At 38.1% G+C, this 9,156-nt stretch overlaps 1 long non-coding RNA gene across 3 annotated transcripts in view; it reads left to right on the top strand.

The window, feature by feature from the left end:
* The window catches only part of LOC120598669 (uncharacterized), a 103,571-nt gene extending 97,805 nt beyond the window's left edge, over window positions 1-5,766 (top strand). For all 3 annotated transcript variants that reach the window (XR_005651689.1, XR_005651691.1, XR_005651688.1), the window contains exon 3: window positions 5,208-5,766. This is a non-coding gene — a long non-coding RNA (uncharacterized LOC120598669). The remainder of the gene's footprint in view (window positions 1-5,207) is intronic.
* The last annotated feature ends 3,390 nt before the right edge of the window (window positions 5,767-9,156 follow it).

Consider the following 9,156-nt stretch of genomic DNA (forward strand, 5'->3'; position numbering starts at 1 on the left):
TCATCAGAACAACTGTCTTGATAACACAGCGCTTGGTTCAAACAACCCTTGTAATTTGTTATAATTTTTCTATTTTACTATTTGTTGTTGCTAAACTTTTATTGTGCCTAATTTATAAATTCAACTTTATTATAAATAAGTATGTATAGGAAAAAAATGTAGAATGCATAGGTTTTGAAACTACCCAAGGTTTTAGGTACTCAGCGGGGGTCCTGGAACATATCCCCCCACAGATAAGGGGGAACTACCATATTTAAATCTACACCTTCTTGAACACAGACTACATTATACCTGCTCACATGCTTCTCAATCAAACAGGTTTTCTGAAACATCGAGGATGTTCTAAAGTCTTTTGAACAACCAGGAACTTTAGTTGCCAGTTCAGTGTGAGAATTAGCCAGCTCTAAGACAATATCTTCCACAATCCGGTAAGTGCTTGTGGTCTCTAGAAATTAAGGAACAATGTCCTCCCTTGGCAAAGAGTCTCAGCTAGCTCTGTGGAGCCCAGGTAGAATGCAAATTTGGAAAACTGTGCCGCCAATATGCTTCAGCTGGAGAAAAGTCTGTCGTAAGATGCTTATCAGACATCCTTTTATTGTCTCCTTAACAATGGAGAGCAGTTCCACAAGCAGTCATTTCACATGCCATTCTGAGCAGAACAGAGGTCGCCAAGTAATAATAAAAAGAAGAATACAGGAATGCACAATGGGAGGGCACCCAGAAGGAAGATGATGCAGAGGTATCGGGGTCAGGATGAAATGGTGGAGACAGTGATTAAGATGTTATCTAGTTTGTACTCATCTTACTTCCTCTATTTCTTTTAAATCAATTGAAATAAGATCTATATGAGATGTGCCGTATTAAGAACAATGAGCCACCTTGAGAGGTTTCTTCGTTGTTATTATTGTTTTGGCTAACAACTTGCTTACAGGAGTCTTGTTCCAACCATAACTATTATATGATAACTTGTCAGGGAAGCTGAAAGAAAAAAAAATTGAGCCAGTGTAAGATAAAAATCTCTCAGATCAGAATGAATTTTGGTGTTGATAGCTGTGTAGCTTTAGCAGGGCCCCCACTTGCCATTGTGTTCTGATGCTACCAAGGAGAGGGTTCCCTCACAACTCGTTTATAACAAGAAGCTCTCAGTGCTTCTTATTACAAGTGCTTCAGCTCACTGGGGATCTCCAGGTAGCAATGACCTCTCAGCCAACTTCAAACCTCATCCCAGCAAAGGAAGAACATGCTAAGCCACAATAATAATAGACTTTGTCATTATACCTTATTGCCAGTATTATCGATATGTATAGGTCCTGCATGAACTGTGATCTTCCTTGCACTATCCATATCAAGAACTGTCAGTTACTCTCAATGGTCATAGGAATAGAAAAAATAAGTTACACATGGCTTCTCCTTTAAGGATTTTTAAACTATCAGGCAAATAGCAAAATTATTTGTTTTACTGTGTTTTATCAGAGAACAATCTTTTCATACAATATTTCTTAAACATTCTAGGGGCTTAGCCCTGAAGTATAATATGAATAAGTTGGTTCCATGCCTGGGTGGACTAATCCGTTTCCATGAGAAGGAGCCAATTTCACCATCGTGTGGCAAGTGCTGCAATAATAGATTTTTCTCTGGGAGCTGGAGGAAAGGAGTATGAAGTCTATTCTCAGATTAGGGAGAGCACACTCAGGAATGACCTCCTGTGTTGATGGCCCCTCTTTCTTCATCCCTGAGGAGACAAGGTAAAGGACAAAGAAGAAGAGATTCTAATAAGAGAAGTAGAATTTTTTTCTTAGTTAAACAGCATTTCAGCTTCCTCTCCCTTTTAGATCAACTACTCACCATCCTTCTCTTATAACTTGTCTTCTTCCTCTTGAATCTCATTCCTTGTGGATTGCTTATTGCTTTCTTCTCTCTCCATCTTGTAGAATGGAGGCAACTCTAAACCAAAAGGCCTGAGATAAAACAAAACAACAAAAATAGAGCATTCCATCCAGGTGACTAAGGCAGCTCTGATTTGTGCCTTATGAGACTTCTTTTCTCTTGGCGTACACATTCTTGTCCTTTTCTCACTAGTAATAATGTGAAGTTGCTTAGTGATTTATTGGGGAAAGGAGAGAAGGCTATAGCCACAGATGGAGTGGGACAGGGTCACAGAATTGGGAATATTGGCCGGCTCTTCTTAGAAATGTAACTTTCCATGTCCTGGGTATTGTCATGTCTGTTGATAGTTTGTCACAATAAAAATAACCTTGTTCCAAATTCTAACTCTAATGCTACTTGATCCAGTGGCACAGGCATGTGGGAAAAGGCCCCTTTGGGACCCTGTTGGTAAGGGGTGCTGTTGACTCGTTCTCATCCTCTTTAAGCACAGGATAAAGCGACTAAAAAGAATGCTGGAGCTGCTGCCATGCTCTAGGGGTTGCTGCTGAGACTATGGAGGAGAGATGTCAGTCCTTCCCCATGCACAGCCCCTAGGTAGTCCACCTGTGTACTGTTTGTTAGGATAGTGGAAGTAGAGGGTATGGAACGGTGTTGATAGCATTAGAAGTTGATGTCTCAGAGAGACACTACAATGGACCAAATGACTGTGTCCCCCAAAATTAATATGTTGAAAACCTAATCCCAATGCGATAGTATCTGGAAGTAGAACATTTGGAAATTAATTAGATCATGAGGATGGAGCCCTCATGAATAGGATCAGTGCCCTTATAAAAAGAGGCCAGAGAGTGAGCTAGCTCTCTTTCCACCATGTGAGGATACAAAAAGAAGTTGGCAGTCTGAAGCTTGGAAGCAGGCCTCATCAGACACAGGATCTGTCAGCACATTGATCTTGGACTTCCTAGCTTCAGAATTGTGAAAAATAAATTCTGTTGTTTATAAGCCACATAGTCTATGGTATTTTGTTACAGCAGCCTGCACTGAATAAGACAGAGATGGACAGAGAAATAGCCATGTCAATGACAGAATCAGAGCTAGCTACACAGCTAGCTATTCATGCTGTCCTGGGCTCCAGAAGGCACAAAGATGCCTGGCCTGTTTTCTTGGATGTTATGTGATTCTGTCTCTCCTATTAGTGTGTACATCCCTAGAATGAAACCCTCATCTCAGCCCTCCCTGACACATCTCAGTAACCAAAGTTTAAGTAAGTAACTGGCTAAGAAGGTAACATATACCTGGGACTTCCCGTGTTGGCTTTAGGGATAGACCAAGGACACTGGAAACTTTAAGGTGCTGAATTTAGTATGATAGACGCCAAAACGCATAACTGTAATATTCATGTGTAATCTGTACTATGATATCCATCAGCAAAAGTGACCAAAACGTATGCTAGTTTATTAGGATTTTGTGGATTAACTTTTTGGTAGCCAATTGAACATGTCAAGCTTTTCCCTCTCATTTATCTTCATTTCTTTTCCTTTCCTTTTTAAGTATTGTGTACTGAGAAAGATTTTTGGTTCTTGGTTTGGGACAGTGGTTGACGTGAGACACAAACCAAAATTAATAGATGAAAGTACATAAGAAACCAAGCCAGACAAGTAAATAATTCCTTTAGAAGAGAGATCGAGGGAAGGAAATGCAGCCTAGGGCACACATGCTCTACTGGCCTAGGAGAACCACTTCAAGATCAAATGGGATTCCTAGAGATAAGCCCCTGCCATGAGGATCTCAATATGCCCAAGGTGAGTAAAGGAGGCCTGCTACTTGATTTTTATTCTTTCAGTTTAGAAACAAACAAACACAAACAAGAGCTTCACCTACAGGTACTATTCCAAAGTTAGGTTTCAATTCTTTACTCCTCAGGCCTCAGAGGTGAGCAGTCACTGGGCCTGGAAGTGATTTCTGTGTGGCAAGCACTCCTGCAAATGCCTTTTTACACATACAGTTTTATTTAATTTACCTTAAAGATAGTACTATTTTGATTATACTCATTTTGTAAATGTGGAAAACTGAGGCACAGCCAATTTAAGTCACTTGCCCGGGTACTTCCCTATAGTCAGGACAATGTAAGTAAAGACATGACCGAGGCACTTCTGAATGACCCAGTTTCTTCCCCGGGGTAACAAATCTGAGTTCTGTTGAAAGTCCTTCCATAGAGAGATGGAGGTGGTTGGTAATGATTTTTGGCTTGAATTCACACCTTCCTACCATATTCGTGGAGCAAAACCTTATTTGAGGAAGGAGCGACCCTTCTGTGATTTAAAGGAATCTAGGAAATCCCCCCAGTCCTCAAAATAGTATTCCAACTCTGTCAGATCAGGAGACATGATCTCTGCACCATTGGAAAAAAAAAAAAACATGAGAATGACAATTTCATTCAGAAAAGTAGTGGTCGACCTAAGTCTATACTCAAATGTCAGGAGAAGATCAGAACTTTTTCTGAGAGTGAGTTGGGGTAGAAATGGAGTCAAAATATCATGAGAAGTGCAAAGAGGCTGCATAAAGTAGAAAAGACAGCAGGAGGGAGGGGCTCAGAAGACAAACTTCATGGATGTCCAAGTGTTTCAAGGCCTGACTCATCCTGACCAGACAGCCTCAGCAGTTGTAAACCCCTGCTGAAGGCAGGAGCAACCAGGGGCGCCCTCAAGTCTGGTAGCCCTAATTAGCCTCAGAGCCTGGCCATGCAACAAACACACAGCTGGTGCCTCGGCCCATTGTCGTCTCACAAGATCATGAGGCCTCCAGACCTCTGCTACTGTTGTCATGATCCCCTTCCCAGAGGGAGACATGTAAATTGTCAGGGCCAGATGACATCTGACAAGCCAAACCATTTTTAAAAGGAGGGGGTTGTGCAAAAAGCCCTCTCAGATGTTGAAATTAATATCCTCCACCCTATTACATAAATCACAGCTAATTCTTAAACTCTCCAAAGGCCCAGGAATCACAGTGCCTGTCTAGTGGTTAGGATTCCTAGGTTTTCTTCTTGGGCCTAGTTAGGAATTTCCTCATAATCTCTAATTCCCTGAGGATGGTGGCTATTAAAGAGGTTCCAACATCTTCTCTTTGTTTGCAAAATTCTCGAGCTCTCCCTTTATTTCTGTGGAATAGGGATGTGCAGCAATTGAAAAAGGAAGTTATTCCTCAGAGATGAAAGATGGCTTGTTAAGGAATCAAAAAAATGGAAAATTACTAGGAAGAAAAAAAAACCCACTACCATGGTATGTCCTCCCATAACCAACCTTCTATTTCTGTCACTACTTAAGGAAGAAGAAGATAGAAAAAGAAAATAGAACAAAAAGAAAATGAAGAAAAACTTTCTGGATTTCTGCACACTCTTCAGAAGAAGTCTCTTAGCCTTCCCTCTGGTCCCTGGGTGAACCAATGCATCGGATTCTTACCATTTCCTTACATTACATGGATCAAGACTTTCCTAAACCTGGGACGTCTGTGAGCCTCAGGCAGATTGCTGATTCTAAAATGAGTGTCCTTTCCTACAATCTTAAAGGTAGGTGACAGGCAGGTGGCAGTGCAAGGCCATAGATTTCTATTTTACCTAGAGCCAATCAGCTAAGTAAATTATTACAAGTTACACAAACTCCACAATCATAAACCAAGAAAAGCCTATTATTGGATTTTACTGAAGACTCTAATCTCATATTCTATTTAAAAAATCGAGCTTCATGGCAGCACTGCCCAGGCCCAATAACATAGGTGTATGTGCCAATATCTGGAATTTCATAATTTTTCATAAAGTGACTTTCAAATCAGTGCGTCATCATTTTCATTTTGTTTGGATACTGTTTTTAATGGCTGTCATTCTTGTTTTTCAGTGACAAATTACTCTTGGTCTGGTTTCATTATTACCTAAATTGCTGTAGTTTATTTGATTGACCCTATAATGTAGTAATGCATTTTTGTTTCAAATTTATTTCTGACCTATAATTTTCAAATTACTAAACTAAGATATATGTGTGTTATGATTTAAATAGGAATCATCCACACCTATGCTAGAGTTGATAATAAGCCCTCAAAATGTTCTTGAATGGTAACACCTCCAGTTGAAAAGTGCCATCTATCAATTTGTTTTATTTAAATAATTTGCAACATACTAGCAAGATAGATGTAATAACATTACTGGGTTAGTTTTAGGTTTACATGACATGACTTTATAACTTGAAGTCCTGTATAGAAGTTCATATGCTTTTCACATACAGTAAGTAATTCTTATATTGCCAGCAATAATTTTACTGTAACATGTTTTATTTTGCTTTTCTCTAATTTTATATGATCAATGGAGAGTGGGAATAGATTGTAGTCTAGAAGAAAACATTTTTTTAGTCTTGTTCTTGATGAAGTTTATAATTGACCCAAAGGACTGAAAATATGACATGTAATAAATCTTCAGAGCATGATCCTCTCCTGTTCTCAACACTGCACCCACACTTAAGGTCTAGAGGGCTACCCTACATCTTCAGCTTGTTGGGACTACTCCAGCAGCAGAGCAAAGGAAGAAATCAGAATTTAACTTTAAATGATATTTTTGTCTCATCACAAAAATAATGTATATTTGTGTGCAAAATTTTGGATAATACAGCAAAACCCAAAGGCAAAAATATTAATGACCCAGTTATTTTACCACCCACTCTTGATATGTTGAAATATTTAATCTGAATCCTTATTTTAAACAAACATAAGTATAAATATAGACTTTTGTTACAAAATTAGAGTTGTTCTATATACACTGCTCTCTGTAAGGTGCTTTTCCTGAGCAATAATACATCAAGAACTTTTCCCCCAGGTTATTAGATGTTATTTTCTAAAACACCATTTTTATGGTTTTAATATATATATGTAAATATATATCATCATTTATTTAAACAGTGCCCCCCCCTTGGATCCAAGATGTTATTATTAAAAAACAATACCATGCCATCCTTGTAGCTTAATCTTTGCCCTGATCCATATTCTTTCTTCAGGATTAATTTCTAGGATAGGATCACTGGGTTAAAAGTCATCAATATTCACCAAGCTTTTGAAATAAAATGCCCTTCAGAAAGGGAATCAGTTTTTTTTTTTTTTTTTTTTTTTTTTTTTTTTAGCTTTATGGCATATTGAGTGGCAAAAAGCCCAGTTTCCTCCCTCTCTTGGAAATTCTGTCCTGTGGCCAGGTTGACTGAGAATTAGCCAGCCTGCTTTGTGAAGGCGACTCTAAATAGTTCTGCCATGACCTTGAACTACAAGGACTGCCTTTACTTTATACTCATTGTTGGGAATCTAGAATGCAGTGGAAAGAGTACTGGGCTTGGAGACAGGATGTCTGATTTCAGGTCTTGAGCCACACACTAACTATGTGACAACATTGAGCAGATAAATTTAATATCTCTGAGCTTTGTCTCCTCACCTGTAAAATAAAGTTTGTTCTAGATGATCTCTATAATGTCTCACAACTCAAAAACTGCATAATTCTGTCATATATTTTAGACAAACCATCAAGCTCTCCACCAGCACATGTAACTTTGTGGACCGTGGGCTCAATCTCTGGAAATTCCAAGTCTAGTTTCCCTGATATTATTGACCATAAAGAGTGCACAAAATGACCTTCAAGATAAAAGTTGTTTCATGTTTCAAAAATGTCATAGGATACTCATTAAAAAACAACTGTATAATCTGTATGGAATTCTTCTGTCATGGACACTGTAAAAGCTACCACATGTAAATATGTCATTTTATGCTGTGCCTCATGACCTGAAGCAGCGGTGAAAAGAGGGATGCCATTCGGGGCAGTGAGTTTTCCCATCAGAAGCCAACTTATTCACCTTAAACAGAGACATTGTGTTCTTTAGTTTTTCAGCTGGAAAACATCCCAGAAATGATACAGCTCTTAGCCAGATTGAAGTGACAGTTTGAAGGACATGAATATGAGTCGAGATCAACTTTTATTCTTTGCTACCCATGGTAATTTATTGTTCTTACCTAATATGTAGGTTCTAAGAGGTAGATGAGGACAAAGATGCAATCTGCTCAAAGATGAATCTCCATGTTGGCTTATCAGCCATCTCATGGCTTGTTCTGCACTTTGGCTTCCAAAATTAAGAAGAAGGGAAAACTGTTTAATTCTGTTTTAACCATGAGAACTATCATGTACTGGGCTAAATACTTGACATACATTAGCTGATATAGTGAAAACAACACTGCGTGCAAAGTACATTTATCCTAATTTTAAAGAGAAGGCAAATTAGCCAAAAGAGGCTGAATAATTTTCCTAAAGTCACACAGATAGAAAATGGTAGAATTGGGACCTGGATGCAGGTATAAATATATAGCCAATAATCGGTATATAAAATTTTTTTTAAAAAAACTTAAAAAAGAGGAAATGTGCTTCAAATTCTAAAACAAAAGATGTTGGTATCTGTGGATAAAATGGAATACATTCTATTTCTTCAAGATTATTAGGTCTGTAATACTTATTACTCTGGTTTCTGTGTGAGTGTTGCCTTGCTTCAACCAGATATTAAACTATAATTTATATATCCATGTATAAATATTTTAAACATTTAACCCTAAAAGTAATATTTTGTCCCTTAAACCGATATTTCTCAAAATGTTTGACCTCCACATACAAAAATAAGATCTATATTGTGATTCTGCACACATTTCTATGCACATATACATGAAACAAAATTTCATGAAACAGTATTTCTTCTTACTACACAGAATGCATTGTTTTCTGTTTTGTTCTACCTTATTTTTTAATGGTATTTATGATGCAATAAGCTGATTCATGACTTACTAATAGGACCTGTAGTGTGACACACTCTGCTGTACACTAAGCATTTAATTAACAGTGAACATTTGCTCTAGGTAATTCCTTCATTATCGCCACTGCTCTCCATTCCTCCCCTCTCTGACACTCCTTATCAAGAGAAGAATCCAATGCTTTATATCAAATACTTGAATTTCTCAAATCTCTCCTTCATTTCCTACTCTAAGGGAAGTCTGCCCTCTAATGATTCAAAAGCACCATTGATTTCAAAGACTCATCTCCTAACAAACAAACCAAAAAGGAAATTATGAATATAAGAGTTTAGTCTAAATTTAGTTTGAATGTAGTCTAAATTTATTTAAAAGTGAGGGAATCTGAGGCCCAGAGAGACATCTGCCCCTACAGTGTGAGGTGGAGTGGCTTCAGGTAAGAAAAGGGAGACATCTACA

The sequence above is a fragment of the Pteropus medius genome, unplaced genomic scaffold, assembly GCF_902729225.1.
Source record: "Pteropus medius unplaced genomic scaffold, Ma_sr-lr_union100, whole genome shotgun sequence".
In the NCBI taxonomy this organism is placed as follows: domain Eukaryota; kingdom Metazoa; phylum Chordata; class Mammalia; order Chiroptera; family Pteropodidae; genus Pteropus; species Pteropus medius.